Genomic DNA, 10,390 nt, shown 5'->3' with positions numbered 1-10,390 from the left:
TTTGCTTGCAGTGCCAATTTCCACCCTTTCACTTTGAGTCTATGCTTGTCCTTATAGCTGAGATGTGTCTCTTGGAGACAGCATATGGTTGGATTTAGTTTTTTGATCCAATCTGGTACTCTGTGCCTTTTTATTGGTGAGATCAGTCCATTTACATTTAGGGTGATTATTGATACAGGAGGATTTCCTGTCATTCTATCTTTAGTTTTCTGGTAAGGCTGTGACTCCATTGTTTCTTTGCTTTTTTGTTGTCTATTATTTCTGTGTGGTGGTATTCTATGATGTTTCCCTCTGTTTCTTCTTTTATTACAGTATATATTTCAGTTCTGGATTTTTTTTTGAGTGGTTACCCTTAAGATTATGTAAAAGAAAGTTTGATATTTAGAATATTCCATTTTCTTCACCACGCTTACTTTCTCCATTCCCATATTCCAGTTCAGGCCTTTACGCTCCCCCTTTTTATGTTTTGGTTGCCACAAATTGTCCCTGTTGATGGTGGTCGAATAGCCTCCTTTAGTATTTCTTGTAGTGCAGGTCGGGTATTAGAAAATTCCCTTAGCTTCTGTATGTCTGGAAAGGTCTTTATTCCTCCTTCATATCTAAAGGATATCTTTGCTGGATATATTATTCTTGGCTCATGATTTCTCTCTTTCAATAGTTTGAATATTTGGTTCCACTCCCTCCTGGCTTGTAGAGTTTCTGCTGAAAAATCTGATGATAATCTAATGGGCTTTCCTTTTTAGGTTACCGTCTTCTTATCCCTGGCTGCCTTGAGGATTCTTTCTTTGGTATTAATTTTAGACAGCTTCAATACAATGTGCCTTGGAGAAGGCCTGTTGGGATTGAGATAATTAGGTGTTCTATTTGCTTCTTGGATTCAAGGATCCAGTTCTGTCCACAAATTTGGGAAGTTCTCATTAAAAATTTCTTTGAATATATTCTCTGTTCCCTTCTCTCTTTCTTCTCCTTCTGGTATGCCCATTATTCTTATATTGCTCTTTCTGATGGAGTCAGAAAGTTCTTGTAGAGTTCTTTCACTTCTTTTAAGTCTCAAGTCGTTTCTTCTTCCATCTGTGTAATTTCCATGTTCGATGTCGCTGATTCTTTCCTCCATCTGGTCAACTCTACTACCTAAGCTAGTTATTTCATTCTTAATTTCTTCTATTGAGTTCTTAATCTCCAGAAATTCCATTTGGTTCTTTTTTAAAATTTCAATCTCTTTCATAAAATGCTCATGTTGTTCTTTGATTACGTTTCTGAGTTCATTAAATTGCCTTTCTGTGTTTTCTTGCATCTTGTTGAGTTTTTTCAGAACTGCAATCTTGAATTCTCTGTCATTTAAGTCACATATTTCCATATATTTAAATTCCTTTTCTGGAGACTTTTCACTTTCTTTCTGAGCTGTTTTGTTGCCTTGGTTATTCATGGCAATTACTGATTTATTATTTCTTTTCCTAGACATCTGCAGGAGTGACTTCTTCAACAGGTTGATAGGAAGACGTCTTTCTTTTGTTTTCCAATACTTGTTGGTAGAATGTTTTATTTTCTCTCTGACTGCAGCCTTTTTTTTTCTCTCCCACACAGTAGTGCTATGTTTTCTCTGCACTATTCCAGGTTCTCACACAATGGGGGGATTCCCTTGGAAACGGGCTTCTCCTCTGTTAACAGTTCGCCTAGGTCATAGGGTGCCACGTCCCTGTGGGGATGGGGAGAGCTTCTGAAGTTCCAAAGCTCTTTCTGCACCAGATCCAGAGCCAGTATGTTTCAGTAGTTCTGTTTACTCCTTCAGGGATCCTCCCAGATAGGTGGGGCAGAGGCAGGGTGAGTTGTGAGAGGTGGCCCAGAGCAATGACAGCGACCACCACCACAGCCGGTCCCGCTTCCACAGCTCCCTCCCCTTTGCTGGAACTAGTTGGGCTGCAAATCTGTGTCTGCGGTCCACAGTTCTCAGAACAGCAAATATTCTGTTCTTTTGATCTGACACTGCTACTGTTCCGCTTCTATCACTGGGCAGGTGGGGGTGAGGCGAGCTCTGGGAGGGTAGGAAGGGAGCGGCTAGTCTCAGTGCCTAAGGCTTCTGTTCTCTGCTCGGCAGTGAGGGCTTAAACCACCGTTTTCAGCCTTCTTCCCTCAGTCTTTTCTCAGATGTCTCTGCCGTGAGCGTTGGGTTCAGCCGTGTTATATGCTTCCCCCCTCAGCCCTCTGGGCCATAAGCGGAGCCCAAGCAGTCCGAGTTCTTCCCTCTCCCGCAGCTGCAGTAGTTCTGGGGTGCAGCGAGCTCGGAGCACTGAGCTAGGTCCGCGTCCTGCGCCCACGTGGCTCCGACTCCACGTGGCACTTCTCCTTTCCCTCCTCCGCTGCTGGGCTCTTCGCCCACCTTTAGGTGAATTCAGTAGTGGGCCTCTTGGTCTTTCCTGTCTGCTGTGCAGGGAGTCCTTTGTGGAGTTATTGTTGTTCGATTAGTTGGAAATTCCAGGGGAGCTTTACAGAGGCTCACCTCACGCCGCCATTTTGATGACATTTCCTCAAGAACTCTTCTTATATCCATTTTTACAGATAAGAAACTGAGGAATTATTCCAAAATTGTTCCAAGTCACACTGCTCAGAGGTAGTGGAATCTTGATTTAAATCCAGACAGGCTGGCATCTGAGCCATGGTAGTTGCCCTGGTACTAACCTCTACTGTTTGTCGAGCAGCTACACAGTGCCAGACTTGGGGCCAGGCATCTTGTCTTGATTTACCCCTCACTGCAATGTTCAAGATACATTCTCAATTTACACATAAAGGTACATTGTTCCATTTATTGATTAAAGCTGTGTTAAATAGGAGGGATTTTGAAGGGAGAAGTCTTTTGTTTCCCTTGCTTTGTTTTAATTGACAGTATATTCTTTGCCTGTGATAGTGGGAGGTGGCAGGGGGCGGGAATAAAGGTAACAGAATAGAGCTGACAAAATGGGAGGAGAGCATGGCTTGGAGATTAAAAAACTTGTCAAGTCTATACTTATAATCTGATTCCCTAAACACTCTTCCTTAACCTTAGGATAACCATGTAATTCATTGTCTAAAGTCCAGAGTATGTTTGAGAGTGGAAAGGGACGTTATTAGCAATTATGCAGGCACAGTAGGCACAAACCAGGATTCTACCAGGCATATTGCAATGCATGATCACCCTCTCCTCTTCTGCCCCTGACTAGCTGATGATATTCTACCTCGAATCTTTGAAGAGTTCTTCCAAATGATGAAAGAGTGTTTCCCCAGGGTTTTGTAAACTGGAATCACCCTTCTCATTCCCTTTCCCTACATGTTTATAATCTCTTTGGGAACCCCTATTTCCCCTTTGGACACTTTGACCAACTTTCTCTTCTCTACTTCAAGTCATTTGAAAAAAAAATAAAAAGACCACAATTAGAACTTATAAATGGATTTTCTTCAAGTGTGAAATGACAGTTAATGAAGCCTTGAAGAAAATAGCATCCTTTCAACTAACAGAATAGAGCTGAACAAAATGGGAGGAAAGCACAGTCAGGCCCAGTAATTTAAAGAGAAATTTATAGGTCTGCTGATCTCATGACTAAGAAACAATTTTCTGTCTGCAGCTTCAGGGACAAGGAAATAGTGCTCAAAACCAGCTGCACAGGGGAATTCTCCTCCGGCACTGAAAACAATGCAGATGCCCAAGTCTTATCCCAGACTCACTGAATGAGTCTCAGAGGGGTGAGCTCTTCAGCGTCTCTGTCTTCTTAGAGCCTCACCAATGAATCTGACTCACAGTCAGGGAGAACAAATCAATATTAAGTCCCCCTGACCCCAATAGGCCTTCCTTATGAAAACATGGAGCACACCTATTAACATTCATCTCTCACCATTATAGTTAACAAACAATTCATCCTCGGTTTTTTTCTTCAACGTATTTTAGGCAGAACCTTTTTGGTTACTTTTCTAAACCAAAATGGTCAAATGTGATCTTTCAGATCTTTGCTTTTGCAATTTTTCATGGCTCCTTCCTCTTATTCTCTAACTCCTCATCATTTTTTACATGTTCTAATATATATTCGTATATGTACTCGTACACACATTCATATCTGTGCTTATAGGTAACTCAGGTAAATACACATATATATAATTTAGGTAAATACATACATACATACATACATACATACATACATATGGGAGTATACTTGTATTCATCTATCATTGCTCCCATTGGTCTACTAATTCATCTTATTTTCAATACATTTAATACTATATTTATGCATTGATTTTAATAAATGTTATTGCTATTACTAATGTTGATGGTGACAAAATACTTCAATTGCATATTGTCATTCAGTCAAACAGGTCTTCAATCAAAATCTTTCATGGGAAAAGACAGCACAGGTCAGGTTCCATTGTGATGAAAATAAAACAGTATTATCTTTGGCTGGTAAGGAGATTTAAGGGTTAGTATTAAATCTCTACATAATGTAATGCATATTTTTTATTTTAATATTTGATTACTTTTATAATACAATTTGAAAATATTAACCTTCTGACCACATATTGATAAATGATGATTACTTGCCCAGTATCATTTAGGATAAAACATCTGTTGAAAGTAGAGCTGCTAAATGTTAACATGCATCTGATTTTTGTCCTTGTACCCTTAAATATAGAAAATAGAATAACAAAAGGTTTTCATAAAGTAAGGACCTTTGGTATCAGTTTTAAGGACACCATACAATGGTTCTTTTCTCCCCGAAATATCTCCCACACCTGCCTGAAATCCTAATGTCACATTTCATGGCTTTTGGGGAGATCCTGTAAAAATGCCAAGAATTTTAATGGTCATTCCCTGCTCTCCTCAGTCCTTTTGAACTACTTGACCAGGACGGGGAGACGTATAGGGGATGTATAGGGGTTGCCACACCCCCACCAACAGGTGAAAGTTAGAATCAGTCTTGCTGCCTGATAGTTTGCTGTCTTGGAAACACTTGGGTTCACCTAGGTGTCCACTAAATCATCCTTTTACCAGTCCCCATGTACTTGGTGTCTACACGGGCTGGATTTTCATACCAATTTTCTGCCTAGTGCTCCAGTTCCTGAACCCAAGTCAGCTTGACGATATGTAGGGAGGGCAGGACAGATGGCTGCCTATCCCTTCTGTTCCTCTTTATGAGTTGGCCAAACCCTGGGTCTCCTCATCCCAGTTCACTTTGGAGATGCCATTTCCTACAGACAGGCCACTTGAAATTGTGACTGAAGTACTAGTATGAACTTGAGAACAGCTTATATTTGGACTGCCTTCCATCCTGCACCCCCAGCCACTGGATCAGATTCCCCTGCATGTAAATGCTGATACTGGTTTGAATGGAGCTTGGACCCAGGACAGTAGAGATTAGGTTTCTGGTTGCTGTCCCTTTGGGAGCCAATCCCCGTATCATAACCTAATTGGCCTTGATTCCGCCCTCCTCTGATCCATGTGAGGGTCTAGACCAAGTCACTGTGATTAGCACACCCAGAGCAGTAAGAACGCGGATGCTATAGTGCTGGGGTCAAATTTTGGATCTAGCACTTATCAACTGTCACAATTTGCCAGTCCCTGAACCACCTTAAATTTCAGTTTCTTCATCTGAAAAACAAAAATGCCTGAATCTCTTCCCCCATACAATTCACTAACCATTTACTTAATCTTGTACTAATTTATTTATTCATCCCAAAATATTTACTAATGGGCACTGTACCAGAGTAGGCATGATAGGACATATAGGTTATGCTAAGGACGTGGATTCTTCCTACAGGTGACAAGGACCAATTTAAAAAATTTGATCGTGAGAAACTTTTGTCGTATTTGCACATCTGTCTATTAAGAGGACCACTCAGGTGACAATAAGGAAGATGGATTAGTAGGGGTGGGTCCAGCAACAAGGAGACCACAGGCCTCATGTGTGATAGCACACACTGTGCTGGTTCATGCTCTGTGCCTTTGCACTGCTTTGATGTCCTTCCCATAGTCCTTCCCCACCCTCTCCTCCTCCAGGAAGCCTTCCCAGACTCTTTCACAAACGTAGTAGTCCTCAGAACTCTGTGTTTACCCCAATATTTGCACTTACTAGAACTTACCAAAAGTATCTATTTTCTTGTTTGTCTTTCCCACCAGATTATAAGCACTTTGAGGGAAGAACCTGTATCTTACCCATCATTGTATCCCCAAGGTTCATGTCAGTGCATACTGCATACCAGGTGCTCAAGAAATATTTAATGAGTAACTAAACAGTCTGGACTGGTAGGTGATGGCTACATTGCATGGCTCTATCGATGGAGGTTGTAAGCTAATAGAAAACACAGACATAATAATAAATTATTACAAAAACTGGGTTATTGTTTGAATAAGAATGAATGATTGGGTGGGGAAGAAATTAGGGAAAAATTCCCAAAGGAGGGGATAGTCTCTTTGCATCTTCAAGGTGAACAACAATGTTAAGAGCACACTTCACATAGAAGGAAGAGCGCATACAAAGAAGAGATGACTAAAGATCGACTGGCTAATGTCCTCTGTGCAGCCTGGGAACAAGGGAGCCCACTAGCTTTTGGGCATCAGAACCAGGGCTACTCTGTACAACATGTCTCTGGATTCCACCTCCAAAGGGCAAGCAGCTCCTTATGTTTCAGATTAAGTTTGTGGGGGCCAGAGCGTTAAAGGGGCTCATCTTGTGGGTGACGAAAACCATTGTTGGAAAGTGAGCTGGATGGTGGAAAGCAGGGGAAGGCCACTGCTTAATTCGCGGCTCTAAAATTGTGTTGAGGGCTTTCTGGTCTGAATTCTTACAAGTCTGATTAGGTTTGTAAATTGAGTCCAGTCCTTTAGCATTGTTCCTGGTCTCTGTGTTTTCTCACAGGTTGAAGGCAGTGGTTTCTCGTGTGATTTCCCTCAGAACCCTGCGGGGAATTTATCCAAGATTGGCACCTTCAATTCGTGTAGAGCTGCCACATGCGCTCACACTTTCTTCTAGTAGTTGTGTTATATTTTTATGTTTAAAATGAAGTTTATGAATGGCTCTGCTTGTTTTGATTTTTTATTACTTGGTGGAATGATTGGTTTTCTGATAGTATATATTAGGGTAGCAAATCTCCACTTTATTTTTAAACATTCAGTATTGCTCTAAATGGGATCAATGTCCAAATCTCAATATGCTCATTTAGTGGAAAAACAAGTTGCCATGAGAAGGTGAAAAAGGAAGGAATGGAGGGAACAGAAATTGAGAAGTGGGAAAGGCATTTTATGATTTATGAAAATAAGAACTATCTCTTTTTGTTTAAAAAAATCTAAATTTGGATGTACCTTGGACTTGAAAATCATCATAAACATGTTTATTCTATACTTCCAAGCCTGAGTGGAAATGACAGAAACAAGATATTAGGTCGGTGCAAAAGTAATTGCAGTTTAACAGGTTAAAAATAATTGCAAAAACCGTAATTACGTTTGCACCAACCTAATATTAATTGAGCCTTTCTCCTTCAGATTGCCACAGGTTCTCATTACCTCTTCTGCATTAAGGGGTAGACTTGCTTTTAAAAAAAAAAATCAAAAAAACATGGCCAAATAAATCAATAAATAAATACCGTCATGACTGATCTCGACTCCTCTGCAATTCCAACACATCCCTTCAACCACTTGTCTCTATTCCTCTCTCCCTCCCTCTTGTCTTTCTCTTTCTCCTTTTCTCTCTCTAATCAATTATTTCTCAGGTCAAGCTGCCTGCTAGGGTTTGCGTTAGTAGCACGTAAAAGTCAGTGTTCTCCAGAGAAACAGAAATAATGAGATATATACATATTTGTGAAAATATTTATTATGGAGAATTGGCTCACACAATTATAGAAACGGAGAAACCCCACAAGCGTCTGTCTGTAGTTGAATATCAATGTCCCATCTCAAGAAGGCAGGCAGGAAGCTAAAGGGGTGAATTCCTCCTTCCTCTGCTTTTTTGTTCTATTCAGGTCCTCAAGTAATGATGCCCACTCACATTAGTGGGGTGACCTTTACTGAGCCCACTGATTCGAATGTTAATCTCATCCGAAACACGTTCACCGACACACCCAGAAATAATGTTTAATCTGGGCACCTATTGGCCCAGTCAAGCTTATACATAAAATTAACTATTACGTATCACTCGGATGGGTTGGGCTGAAAAGAGAGCTTGAAATATGAGGGCTTTCTTGGACCAAAGTAGGTGAAGAGGCACAAAATCCTGTTAAAAATATTTAGTTCCAATATCTGCCACTAGGTGTCGCTATGTAATCTAATTAAATACCTAATTTATGACCCTCACAAATGAGTAGATATTGAACTGAATGAGGCAGAAATAAAAATGAAGGTCATGTGGCCTAAATAAAATCCTGTAGATTATCTGTAATAGCTATTTCAGAACAGCAGAATGAGTCCTAGAATATGAATTGGAAAGTTCATGAATTAACAAGAGTACCTGAAGGGGCTTAGTCTTTGTTGGGGAAAATCAATAAATCCCTTATAGTTTTTATGTCCTTCCTTTTTATCTCTCTTACTAATTTGGACATCCTGCTGCCTGCATTTTCATGAGCATAACTGAATTGTATGTTGTGGGGACAGAGTCCCAGAGAGCAGTTTCCAGGCTCTTGGCCTCACCTGGAAAGGTGCTGGCTTGGGTAGTAGATGGCCATCAGCTGTAATCAGATGGCCATCCACTGTGGCTGAGTGGCCATCAGCTGTCACCCATTAGCCATTAGCCACTAATATAACTGTTGTGGCTACGCTAGGGGTTTGGTTGTCAGAGAAGCAGTCGGTGGATTGCAGCTGGCAAGTGTGGTTAGCAAGCGTGGATGGCGGATTGCGGATCATGTGGATCCTACTTCCCATGTCTCAACCAGCCGCCAGCGACACTGGTGCAGAAAGACCCTGCATTGGGGTACTGGCGGATTTTTGCTTTGTGTCTCGACCAGCCGCCATCGAGAATATAGCAGTATGACTCCCCTATCTATGGTTCCGTGGGTGTTCCTTTTTGGCCTCACCATGTCCTGCGTTCTTATGTGGGGAGCGGGAGCTGAGTCCCTGCATTACGTACATATGTAGTCTAAACATATTGGGTGGGCTGTTAACATCTGCTGAGGCAGCTCTACTCCCCCTGATCCTTTATCAGTTTATATGTTTTATTGCTAAACTTTTTGACAGACTATTTTTGTGTAGTTTGACCTGAACTACGTAACAGTAACCTTGATAAGCAAAATACCTGTTCTTAGGAATAACTGGATGAACTTCTATTAATCCTTCAAGACTCAGATCAAGTATTTTCTAGTCTGTCAAGATTTCAGACAGCTCTTCCTTTCCCTTCATTCCTGTAGCATAGCTGTGTATTCTTCCATGAGGCATGTTTCAACTTACCTGGTAATTGATTGTCCATGTATCTCTCTTCTCCACAGACTGTGAGCTCCCTAGGGACATGGGAAAGTTTATGGAAGACCCTGCTCCACAAAACTCAATGCTGCTGCTGGCACTTTGCTTCTGGTTCTTCTACTAATCTTGTGTGTAGCAAAAGCAATTACTGATTCCCCCTAAGCACTTCACTGGAATCTTCTCTTGTGTCATTTCAGCAAGAGGTAAGCTGCCTGTGTATGTTCTGTGTTTTATAATACTGTGTGCTTGGAAAGAATAATTAAGGGCTCACTAGATTGACACGAAAAGAGGTTTATGGTTTGGGATTTTGTTTTTGGATAGTATCTTCAAATATTTGTAAAAGGAGTTGCTTATTATCCATCCATTGTCAATCCATTTAAAAACAGTTATTCAGCAGAGGAGAGGGGATTGTATTTATAAGAGAGGCTAAATCAATATTTAACTCAAAGAGAACTTTTCAAGTGAATTACTTCTCATTTCCTTTCTAAGAGAAATAATGAGATTAGGAAACATCTCTTCTTAAAGAGGTTAATGGATTTGCAGATTCAAATAAATATTTCAAATATTGCCAGGAATTATGTCTAAGTTTTCTATATATTCTTGCTTTTATAAGATAAGTGTAAATTAAGAAACTTAGAGTGAGGTACAGCACACATTTCTTTAATGTTTACTATGTGCCTGGTACTATGTTGAAGGGGGAAATCTCAGCGTGCTAGGTTCTCCCCCTCCAGAAGCTCACAGTTGGTGGGGCCATGTACACAATGAATGTAAATAGTTTGCTAAGAGCCAGGAACCAAGAGATTTGATTAATTCTACAAGGGTGGATGAGGTTGTCAGGGAGGTTTCACAAGGAGGCATGACATGTGAACTAGTATTTCCCCATCTGTGAAGTCAGGAATCTTTAGTTTCTACTCCATGGCTTAGCTAAATTGAAGCACTAAGGGATTTAAGCAATATTTACATAGAGTTTTGTAAAAGCCTAGATTT

This window comes from Rhinolophus hipposideros (assembly GCF_964194185.1).
Source record: "Rhinolophus hipposideros genome assembly, chromosome: 9".
Taxonomy (NCBI): Eukaryota; Metazoa; Chordata; class Mammalia; order Chiroptera; family Rhinolophidae; genus Rhinolophus; species Rhinolophus hipposideros.
The sequence above is the reverse complement of the archived record's forward strand: the minus strand, read 5'-3'. Positions refer to the sequence as shown.